Raw genomic sequence first — 12164 nt, forward strand, 5'->3', positions numbered from 1 at the left:
AGAATGTATTGGGAAGCTAGTAAGCGTATAGCGCGTTGTCCCCTCTTTTCCATATCTGGTGGATAGGTGCCGTTGAGTTTGAAGTTCAGGATTTCTTGGAACGAAAGTTCCTCTGTGAGTTCCTCTTCATCGGTGATTTGGTGCACATAAGCCGGCTCTGATCGTCGTTCGATGCATAAAGGCATTTCTACCATGCTATCCGGCATATTAATCAAAGATGCGAGTTTTGCAAGAGCATCTTTAAATTGATTCTCCTCTCAAGGTAGGTGTAGGTAGGTTACTTGATCGAAGAATTGGGCAACTTGGTCTATTCTGGCCTGGTAAGGTTCTAAGCTTTCGCTTCGAATTTTCCAAGATCCGGTAATTTGGTTGATGATCAAAGATGAATCCCCATGTACTCGAAGATTCTTGATGCCTAAACCTACTGCTGCTTGTAATCCAATGAGACAAGCTTCGTATTCTGCAGCGTTATTTGTCACCTCGAAGTCGAGTTTGACAGATATTGGTGTATGCTTGCCTTCAGGAGAAATGAGCAACACTCCTATGCCAAATCCTTTTAAGTTCGATGCCCCATCAAAATAAAGGTCCTAGGATTCCACATCGGTTTGGAGTATATCCTCATCCGGAAATGACCAGGTGTCTATTGTTTGTGCCTCATTGATGGAATTTTCTGTGAAGAATTCGGCGACGGCGCGCCCTTTTATAACTTTAAGAGGTATATACTTGAGATCGAACTCTGGGAGCATCAAAGTCCATCTTGCTAGGCGTCCATTGAGAACGGGTTTCTCGAAGAGGTATTTGACAGGATCCATTTTGGATTATATTTTGACGGAGTAGCTAAGCATGTAATGTCGCAGCTTCTTCGTCACCCACACAAGAGCAAGGCATGTCTTTTCGAGTGGTGTATATTTTCACTCGTACTCCAAGAACTTCTTACTAAGGTAGTAGATAGCTCTTTCTTCATTTCCTACGGTTTGAGCTAACATGGCGCCCATGGCTGTTTCAGTTACCATGAGATATAAACCAAGAGGTTGATCTCGTTGAGGTGACATGAGCACTGGTGGCTTGGCTAGTATTTCCTTAATTCGGTCGAACGCCTTTTGACAGTCATCGTCCCACATGTTGTGATCTGTTTTCTTGAGCTTTTTGAAGATAGGTTCACAGATCATGGTGAGTTTCGATATGAATCGACTTATGTATTGCACCTTACCTAGGGATCCTCTAACTTCTTTCTCTATTTGAGGTTGTGGCATTTCGATTAAGGCCTTAATCTTGGAAGGGTCTATTTATATACCTCGTTGGCTAACAACGTATCCCAGGAGTTTGCCAGATGTTACTCCGAATGCGCATTTCTGAGGATTGAGCCTAATGTTGTACTTTCGTAGCCTTGAGAAGAATTTACGTAGGTTCGCAATGTGCCCCTCTCTATCCTTGGACTTGACAATCATGTCATCTACGTATACCTCAACTTCTTTATGCATCATGTCATGTAAGAGCGTAGTTGCGGTGCGTTGGTATGTAGCTCCGGCGTTGATTAACCCAAACGGCATGACCGTGTAGCAATAGGTTCCCCATTGAGTGACGAAGGCAGTCTTATGCATATCTTCTTCGGCCATCTTTATTTGGTTATACCCCGCGTACCCATCCATAAAGGACAGTAACGCGTGATCCGCCGTATTATCCACCAATATGTCGATATGTGGTAGAGGAAAGTCATCCTTGGGACACGCTTTGTTTAAATCTCTAAAATCAACACAAACACGGATTCTCCCATCCTTTTTGGGTACGGGTACTATGTTAGCTACTCAGTCTGAGTACTCGGAAACTTTGATGAACCCGGCTTTGAATTGCTTATCGACTTCTTCTTTGATCTTAAGAGCCCTTTCTGTTCTCATTCGACGAAGCTTCTGTTTTACGGGTTTGAAACCTGGTTTGATTGGGATTCTATGTTCTGCAATGTCCCTGTCGATCCCTAGCATGTCCTTGTAGGACAAGAAAAAACGTCTTTGAACTCGTGTAGGAGGTCTATGAAACTGGCCCTTTCAGTAGAGCTCAAGGTAGTCCCTATCCTAAGTTCTTGGGGTTCTAGTTCGGTTCCTACGTTGATGGGTTCAGTGTTCTCTATTACTGGTCCCCCTTCCCCCTCTTGTAGTATTTCTTTAGCTATGTAGGGAGGTATTTCGGTCGAGTCTGGGTCTGGGTCATCCTCAGCATCATCGTTAAACAAAATTGCATTCAGAATAACACAAAGAGTAAGCAGAACCCGATTTATTCATATTAAAGTTTGAGAAAAGTTGAAACAAAGAAGCCATCTGATCTATAGCCAGTGGCGGTAAGGGGACAGTCGTTGGGACAATTCCCAAACTACTGTTACTACTTAAGGCTGAGCTAGGAGAAACAAGGGGAATGGGAATGACGACAGGAGGAGACTCTCTAGGAACTTCTCTAGACTCCGACTCTGACTCTGACTCTGACTCTGACTCGAATTCATCGTCTTCTGGTTCTCCTTTGAAAATCTCTCCTTCTCTAGTGGTGAGCTTGAAGAGTCTTCCTTGATTGTTTGTTCACTTGATCGACTTTCTCCATCCTTTTTGCTGATTCGTGTTTGTTTCTGTGATTAGCGCGGTAGGGTTGAAGTGATCGTCTTGAAGTATCATGGTAATGATCTCATCCTGCGCGGCTTAACAAATCGATCTTCGCCAAATAGTAGACTAACAGCTTGTTCGTCTAAGCAAGGTGCTTGACGAGTTTTGACGGTAGGAAACGTTTCTGGAGGAATGAAGTAGCAATCGTGAAAGATCTCGATTCCGGCTAGCTTCCTTTCGAGATAGTGCCAAGGTTCGGGAAATCCGTGGAAGAGTTCTTGAATTTTTTCGCTAACGAAGTATCCATTTAGGGTAGGGAGGTAGGGTCGCATTTGGATTCCCACATTCTTACGGTTTTGAACTTAAGCAAGCATCTCAAGAACTTCCTCTTTAGTGGGTTTGTATCCTAATCCAAGTGGTATTCATTGTGAATTGCCTTCTTTGTAGGGTGCAAAGGTGTTTCTTCGGATAGGTTTCAAATGCATTCCCGGGAAGTATCCCTGGGATTTGAGTATGTGGTTGACCACCAAGTTTGAGTAGGGATTGAAGTATAAGGGTGTCAACTCACTTTCTATGACATTTATGCTATGGAAGCCCCCAAATTCATATACTGGATCCGTAAGGACTTGATTACTTGACCTCTTTTCGATTATTGCTTTGATGGGTGACGAAGTGATCGTCACCACTTTGCCATTTAGTGGGATTTTGATTTTCTGGTGAAGGGTGGATGTTACCGCTTTGGAAGCGTGAATCCAAGGCCTTCCCAGAAGTATGTTAAAGGATTCTTCAATGTCCACTATTTGGAAGTTAACCTTTCGTTCAATTGACCATGTGGCTATGGTTAGGTTAACAAGTCCCACCACCTTTCGTCGTGTACCATCATATGCGCGAACACCTTGGTTGGTAAGGGTCCAATTCGACTCTTTCATGCCTAATTTGTATGTCATTTTCAAGGGCATGACGTTGACTGCGGAGCCATCATCTACCAATGTCATTGGCACATTCTTCTTCAAGCAAATGACGGTGATCTAAAGAGCCAAGTTATGACTGGCACCAAAAGGTGGCAAATCTTCATATGAGAAAGTAATAGGATTACTTAGCTTTGGTGATTCTTGAAAGACCAAGTTGACCACGTCATCGGGTGTGGAGTTATGTGCCACATTTAGTTTGGCCAAAGCTTGCAGTAAAGCTTGGCGATGTGGAAATGAGCTTGCCACTAGTTGTCAGACTGAAAGATCAACCTTTGCCTTCTGTAGTTGCTTTAGTAAATGGTCAGTAGAGTCACCTTCATTATCATTTGGTGTGACAACGTTAGTTGGACCATTTGTTGTGGGACCATTTTGAGAAGTGCTTTGATATGGACGTCCCGAACGAGTAAGGTGGTCCTCATCTTGGTCTTTGCTATTTTGGACTATTTCTTTGACTAGGGAGTGTTCAATGAGATACTCATCCTCATCATCATCGGCCCATACTTCATTGATAGTAGCAAGTTCTTTCATCCTTATGATCTCATCCTCCAATTGGGTAATTTGGTCGATTAGTTCATCAACCACGGCTACTACTTCTTGCATGGTAGCATTTTGAGAGAAAATTAGTGGCGCACGTTCTTTAGGTGCTGCATTGGGATCACGTAGGGTTGCCACTACACTTTCCCATTCCAAGACTTGCCTATCTACACTCCTTGTCCATGCGATGAAATCGGTGATGGTAGGGGAAATGGTAGAGTAGTTCCCTTCACTCTCTATCGCGTGGATTTCATCTTCGACTGGAGAAATGAGGTGTGAACAATCTAAGGTATATTCTTCACTTGTAATCACTAGAATTCCAAGAGGATTCTGAGTGTTATTGGGCTTACCTCCAGGCGGTATTGGTAGGCGACCATCTTCAATCATGTCTTGAAGTACATTTTTCAGTTTGTAGCATTTTTCCGTATCATGTCCCTTACCTCTATGATATTCGCAGTACGAATTCTCATCCCAGGACATGGATTTCTTTTCTGGTTCGGGTGTAGGGCCTATGGGTTGAAGTTTACCCAGTTTCATCAACCTTTTTAGAGCGTTGGAGTACGTGTCCCCAATATTTGTGAATTTTCTTGGTGGGGTACTCTTCTTATATGGCTCGAGAAGGTTAACTTCATCAGTCTTGCTAGTAGAGCCATAAGAATGACTTGTTGAGCCTTGGTATCCACGACCTACCATTTTGGACAAGAGCCCTTTACGGATGTCATCTTCAATCCTTGTTCCTAGTACGGTTAAGTCTTTGAAGGTCTTGATGTTTTGGTACCTCAAATGACTGGCATAGATGGGCTTTAGATTGTCCACGAACTTCTCCACGAGGGTAGCTTCATCCAGACGTTCAACAAGTTGGGTACTAGTCTTCCTCCACCTACTTAGGAAGTCGGTGAAACCTTCTTTGTCATTTTGGGTAAGAACCTCTAAAGTGCGCATGTTGACTTGAATTTCAGCATTATCCGCTTATTGTTTAGCAAACTCAATTGCGGCGTTGTCCGAGGTAGCGATCTTCTTATGCTCTAGAGAATAGAACCATTGTCTTGGGATGGTGTCAAGAGATGAAGGAATGATCCTTAAGAACATCTCGGGTTTAATGCCTTTGATAGACATGTAGGCCTTGAAAGCACGGATATGGTTCAAAGGGTTTTCATGCCCCTTGAATTTAGGGATATCCGTCATGTTGAAGTTGGTTGGCAATTTGGAGCTCAGGCCTCATACTTGCGATTATTTTCCCTATAAATGTCATCCCCTTTGAGATACATCAATTGTTCCTCCAAATATTGAAGTCGTTTCTCAGCTGCAGTCATACCTACGGGAGGGTTTTCGTCCGCGGAGTTATTCACAAATTCATCAGACACTTCACTTTCTCGAGGAGGCAACCTCGTTTCCACGGCATATATTCGGCCTTCGATTGTGTCGAGGCTATCATACACTTGATCTTAAGTGACTTGGAGACGAGCTAGTGCGGTTAGGATTTGATCATTACCATTCTGGGGTGGTTGTTGCTTACGTCGCTTGTTTTAGGCATCTTAGCAACTGGATAGGAGATCGACGACGAATCAAAACACGATCGACCATTCTAGCACACTTACTAAGAAAATATTTTGACTTGTGATGTGGGAGTGTGCCACTTGTGTCAAGTGAGCTTTGAAGAAATGACAAAGTTTGGAAATGTTGGTCCTAGTCAACTGTAGTGTAGTTGTAGGAGTGGACTCGAAGTGAAATTTTGAAATGGGCATAGGCCCGAAATTTGACGCGACAATTGGACAGAGTTTTGACTAATTTTGCGTTAATATTAGGCCTATGTTTCGAAAATTTACATCTTAAAAGGATTTTGATTTTTACAAAAATCGTCATGGTTTTGTTTAGAAATGGTGATCACATATGGTACAAGCATTTATACAGGCATTATGACGGTATGTTGAGTGTATTTAAAAGGATTTTGGCTTAAAGGGTGGGTTGCCATACCAAACGATCAAACCCGAAGTCTGTGAAGAGGCTCGTACCAAACAAGAGTAAGGCCGATTCCTAGTCCATTTCCTCAAGTAGTGAAAGTCCTTGATACAAACAAGAGTAAGTACCATGGTATGGATGACATCAATCGCTATCCATCCTTGGGCCCAAATAAGAATTAGGACCGTTTAGACGGGACGATTGGTCGAATGGGTTCGGTTGGGCCTAGGAAGGCCGAATGAAACAATCTAGGAAGACTGAGTTATGAAAACCGACGATTGTCTTGTACAAACTATTCCCTAACCTTGTTCAAGTTTGACCCTTTTGGCTACACGTAAGTGTATTATCCCCAGCGCAGTCGCCAAACTGTGGACGCGGGCTCACGGGGGCGAAAAGCGAAGCAAGCTTTTCTTTCGTTGCATTTGTGGAGTCGCCACCAACTTATTGTGGAAAATTGGAAACCATTCGAATACCTCGTGTCATGTCAAGACACAAAGTAGTGACATGAACACTAAGCACTCGTTACCCTTAGCATTCTATGTCTAGAATGACTCTCGTGGATGCCAATGAACACGGATGTTCACAGAGATCTAGAGTAAGGGGTGAGGGTACGTATTGGGAATCTCTTTTGATCGAACACCTAATCCCGCCCACCTCGATAGCGGCCTCTACTAATTATTAGGGAAATTATCTATACTCGATATATTGTCGATTATATGCAGGCAATGCAACATCCAACGTTTTAATCCTAACATGTGAGAATTAGACTAAGTCGGTTAACAATTAATTTAGCATACAATTAATGTCAAAGTGGAGTTTAAGGTGGATTACATGTGAAAGCATACAAGCAATAATACAAAAATGCAATAAACAATACAATAATGAAAATTACAATCATTACATCGGATTTATTGATTTATGTCGAAAATACATTTAAAACGGATGGTTTTAGAAAAGAAAGAATAAACAAATAAACGAACATAAATTAGGGGTGATAATACGAGTAATAGTTAACTAATACGTAATTAATAAACTAGGTCAAAACAAAAACGGAAATTCAGGGACAGAAATCAACCGAGAACAGGCGCAGCAGAGCCGCGTCCCTTGAAAGAGGCGCAGCAGTTGCTGCGTCTGTTCCTGGGTTGAGTTCTGGCTGTGAAGCCGGAACTGCAAATTGTTAGTATTCGTTAGTGAATTTAATGATTGATTATGAATGATTGACTCAGATAGAAGTGGTTTACAGATTATTTACATGTGATTAAAGGTCAAAAAAGCAATAAAACATGGATGAAACGAATCAAAACGAATTAATTACAAGATACAAGGTTTTTTAAACAAACTAAACAAATTAATTATGTTAAACATATTATTAATGACGAATTAAACATTAATGATGATGAATAAAAGATGCAAATTTATCAAAGAATGAATTCTAGAGATCTAATATGGATGAATCGAACCTCTAAAACTCGAATTCGATTTTAATGATGAAAACCCGCAACTATGAATTATAAGAGATTTAAGTCGGGATTTAATAACGAATGAAATATTTAATGAATTATTTACATGTTAAAATTATTATGCTCAAATTATTGCGTTAAAGAAACAACGAACGAATGAAAACAAAAAAGCAAAGCAAACGAATTAACAAAAGACAGAGGAAGAAGAAAGGAAGCAGGAACTGCGGCAGCCTCACGAATTCGAAGAGGCACAGCAGTTGCTGCATCCTTTCTCGACGTCTGTCTCCTGATAATTCGTAAAAAGGGTTTAAAACAAGGCTTTACAAATCGGTTTTAAAACGTATTTTCGACATAAATCTTACATTAATGATACAAAAAGTAAAGAACAATAATAAAAAAAGGATTCACACCCTCAGACTTACATGTTTGACAAAACGAGATGAACCAAGTTAACGTTTAGTGATGCTCGACTCGAATGTAGACGAAAGTGCCCTCTAGGAGGAAAACGAATAAAGTTGATTAATGTTGATTATTGTGGAGTTGGTCAAATTGGTCGGTCATGCAAAACGAGGCTGGTACTCAGAAAGATCCGAGCTTACGTGGTCGAATGTTCAAGCACGTAGACGCCAAAAATTAAGAACGTGGTCTAGAATGTAAAGGGAGAAGAGAAGGGCGGACACTCGCGTGAGAAATATGTGAGACCGAAGGTCTCTATTTATACTAATCACACGGAGGAAATTAGGGTTTTCGGAGAAACTTTGGAAGTGAATCTCGAAAAGAGACGAAAAAATATGCAGAAAAGGACTTAGGAAGAGGCGCAGCAGGCACTGCGTCTCTTGGAAGAGGCGCAGCACATGCTGCGTCCTTTCCCAAGTGGTTTCCTCCTACGGAAGAAATATTTCCGTGTTTCGTTTATGGAATAACGGATTAATCTAGTTTTCCTTAATATTTTGTGTGAATATTACGGGAAATATATTACCAAAGATTAAAAGATTGTAAAATATAGAATAGAAATATCTGGAACATCCCAGAATATTCTGACTCGGCATTTTAACGGTTATTAGAAAATGAAGACGGTTTTAGACCCGGACTTCAAATGTACTCTAATTACTGCCAAAACGACTGTATCGGCACGTAGATGACAATTAAGAGGTAGACATAAGTGTTTGAGCAATCACTTGACGATAAACTTACGAACTGTCACAAATCGTTCCGCGTACCAAACATGCTGCCTAATCATCACCGGGTGGTTTGCGGGAGGTGCAGAAATGAGGTATCTACAGGTTGTTTAAGTGCAAAAGTTAATAAAACGGTTAAAATGCGTGAATGCGCATCCAAAAGCTTAACCTAACATGTAAGAATTTCCTAAGTCGGTTTGTTTGTCCACGTATCATGAAATTGATGTCAAAGTTGGATTTATATTGATTTGCATGTGAAAACGGAAATTAAACATCCATTTACCAAATTCGGGTTACGGTGCTTAACACGATCCATTTATTTGAAAAGGTGTGTTAAATGACAAAGTTTAAAAACGTACACTTGTGAATCTGGTCCTTCATGTATTCGGGTTAACTGTAATCGGGATCGTCCTAGACAAGTGCTTAAACGAGATACAACAGTGCAGGCAGGCCCATTGGGACGCGAGCCTATTGGCGAGGGAAAGGGCTCTGCTTAAGTTTTGAAATATGAAAACAAATGGCTTCTTGGGGCGCGAGTCAGACGACGACCCAAAAGGCGTCTCCTAGTTGTTAAAAAGGTTGTTTAAAACCGTTTTTTGTGATTAAATGATTTGCATGACTCGGGATAATTACTATTATCTTAATAATATTCGTTGTCGGATTTGCAAGTTTGAAAAGTATAGTTTATAAATAAAAATGTAAAATGTTTGATATGAACTCATATGTTAAGTTCATATCTTTGTAATTAGTCAAGTTTATCATCGTACACAGATTAAACCGACATGGTATAAGGAATCAACGATGATTATGAATTATGACTAATATGTTTGCAAGTGTAAATAAATGAGAAAAATGTTAAATAAAATAAAAGGGTGTTAAAATACCCATTAATTTTTAATCAACCAATAATATCATCCAGTCACGGAATGAATCGTCATGGTATAAAGAACCAATGATGATTTTTGTAATGGTCAAAATATGTTTATCATAAAAATGAATAAAAACGACAAAAGTCGTAAAAGGAAAATATTGCGGAAAGATGAACACAAACATGAGTGGATTAACGGCCGAGAGGGCATATAGGTGTGAGCTCCCCTGCTACGCAAGTAGCCCCTGTCTCAGACCTAAATCCGATTTTGGCTCATTTCTCCAATTTTTGGATCCTGTTATGCATTGTTCATGCTCATAAACTCATAAAAACAGCAAAGACATGAAATAAGTGAGTTGTTTACACGCTCAAAGTTACGTGTATTAATGTTTGCGAGGTAGACGACTTTAGACACGGTTTTCTTGCTATGACCACTCGCGATCAAAGAAGTTTAAAAGAGTGCCTTAATAAAGGATTTTGTTTTGAAAAGATGTCGAAAACATGTGGTTAAAAAACATGTTGACTAATGTTGAGTTGCTCGAATGGGTCGGTCGAATGCACGGCGATGGTACCAAACAAAATGTGTAAGGCTTGTGTTTTCGATCGGTAGGTCGAAAACATGTGTCGATTTTGTGAATTAGGAAGTCGAGTCTCGAAGTTTAAGGGAGATGTGAGGGGGCGGACGCTCGCGTGAAGATTATGGTGTGTGATGGTGGGTATTTATTGAGAAATGTGGGGTGGTAGGTCGGTTGAGTTTGCTTAGAGGCAAAGGAGATAGCCCATTGAGGCGCGAGCCACCGTGCTACGCAATGGGGTGCCTTGTCCTTTTTAATTTAGACGTGGCATTTGCTCTATCCATTGTTTGGTTGGTTTGATTTGTGGTAAACAAATAAGATGTTGTGTAACAATATGGGCATCTAATAAGATGATATTTGGGTGTTACTTGAGGTAGGTATTTTGTGCTTGACTCGGGTTTGATCCGTGTTGAGTAGGCATTTGAATTTTGAGTCAGTTTTTGGCCCGGTGTCGATTTAGATTCTAATTACTTTTATTTTAATGCAAATGGCACGATAAAACCATTCATGGAATTATTTTCGACATTCGAGACTCAAGTTGACTCGGGTTGACTCAAGTTGACTCGAGTTGCGGGTTTCTGAGTCGGTTTTGGGTTGGAAGACGGTTTTAACTCTAAATAGTGTTTTTTTTAATGTAAATGAAGTTATAAAACTTTTGAAATCATTTTTCATATCCGAGTAATACAGTAAACCGTCTTATGCATAGCCAACCCACGCACGCATATCAAAAACACGTTATAGTCGAATCATCATCGGGTTGTTTTTGAAAGGTGCATATACTGGGTATCTACAAGTCCTAGCACCATTCAAAGGACTCCCACCTCGGTCCCATTTAGGTGATTATCTTTTTCCTCCCACCATATAGAATCCAAAATGACAACTTACCTTTCATGCATTGCATTTGCATGCTTGTGAATAAACTTTCCCTCTTTTTGCACTAGAAATAGTGTTTGATTTGGTTTGGGGAATTTCATTCATAAGAAACCAGAGTTAATTAAAATTAGCTCTCCGAACAATAGAAAGCATTCATCATGTAGTTTAGCTTAGTTTGCATCACTTGTATATATTTATCACATGTAAATATTTCACATGTAGAGTGCATTTAGTATAGAATCATGCATCATTTCATATCATTGCATTTGCACAATTCCTTATTGTTATGTCCATTGGGGCCAATGTCGATTCTAAGTGTGGGGATGGGGAATTCTAACACTTATTTCAAAAATGATAAAAAATTTCAAAAATTTCAAAAATCTAATAACATATTCTTCCTTTTGTAGTGTAAAATTGTATATATTGTATATATTTGTTTGTTTGTTGTTCACTCCTATCTCATGGGACCGACTACGCCACATCTGAGGCATGAGGAATATGAAGACCGCATGGTATGATCTTTCCCAATCTCTTTTTTCCTCTTATATGTTAATGACAATGTGGCTTCTTTTTGCTTGATGCGGTACAAACTAGTGTGATTATAGGAGTTGCATTTAGATTATGTGGCATACTAGTGATAGAAGCATATGCATTAGGTTTTATGTATGATAGTTGCATTATGGTATGTAGTTGCATATTAGGAATTTTTTTGTGAAAATGTCTAGTTGAAAATCTTGGCAAGTATATATAGGCCCTTGTAGATAATTTTTCTCCTTGAGACTTTGTTTGCTAGAATACTCTCAAGACACCCTAAGATGTGTCATACTAGTATCTTTTGTCCCATGGTCTAAGGCCTAGTCAAGGGTTTGCATGTGTGTCACCTATCCAACTTTATGATGTGATATGTACTTGATCCACTTATGTAGGGAACCTTGATTTACTTGGTGGTTTGGCAACCCAAAAACACTTTTCATTAATAACTTTGAAGTGCTCATTTCAAAAAATGTGTGTTGTGGAATCGTTCTTATTTACCAAAGAGACCTCATAATCTGTTAAATTATTTATATTGCCGATGAAATTTGATGGAGGAGTACCACTTCAATGTACTTTGGTGTGGGATCCATTGAATTGGGCTCCCACACGGTTGTGAATGCGGCCGCC

Source organism: Silene latifolia, chromosome 7 (assembly GCF_048544455.1).
Source record: "Silene latifolia isolate original U9 population chromosome 7, ASM4854445v1, whole genome shotgun sequence".
Lineage (NCBI taxonomy): Eukaryota > Viridiplantae > Streptophyta > Magnoliopsida > Caryophyllales > Caryophyllaceae > Silene > Silene latifolia.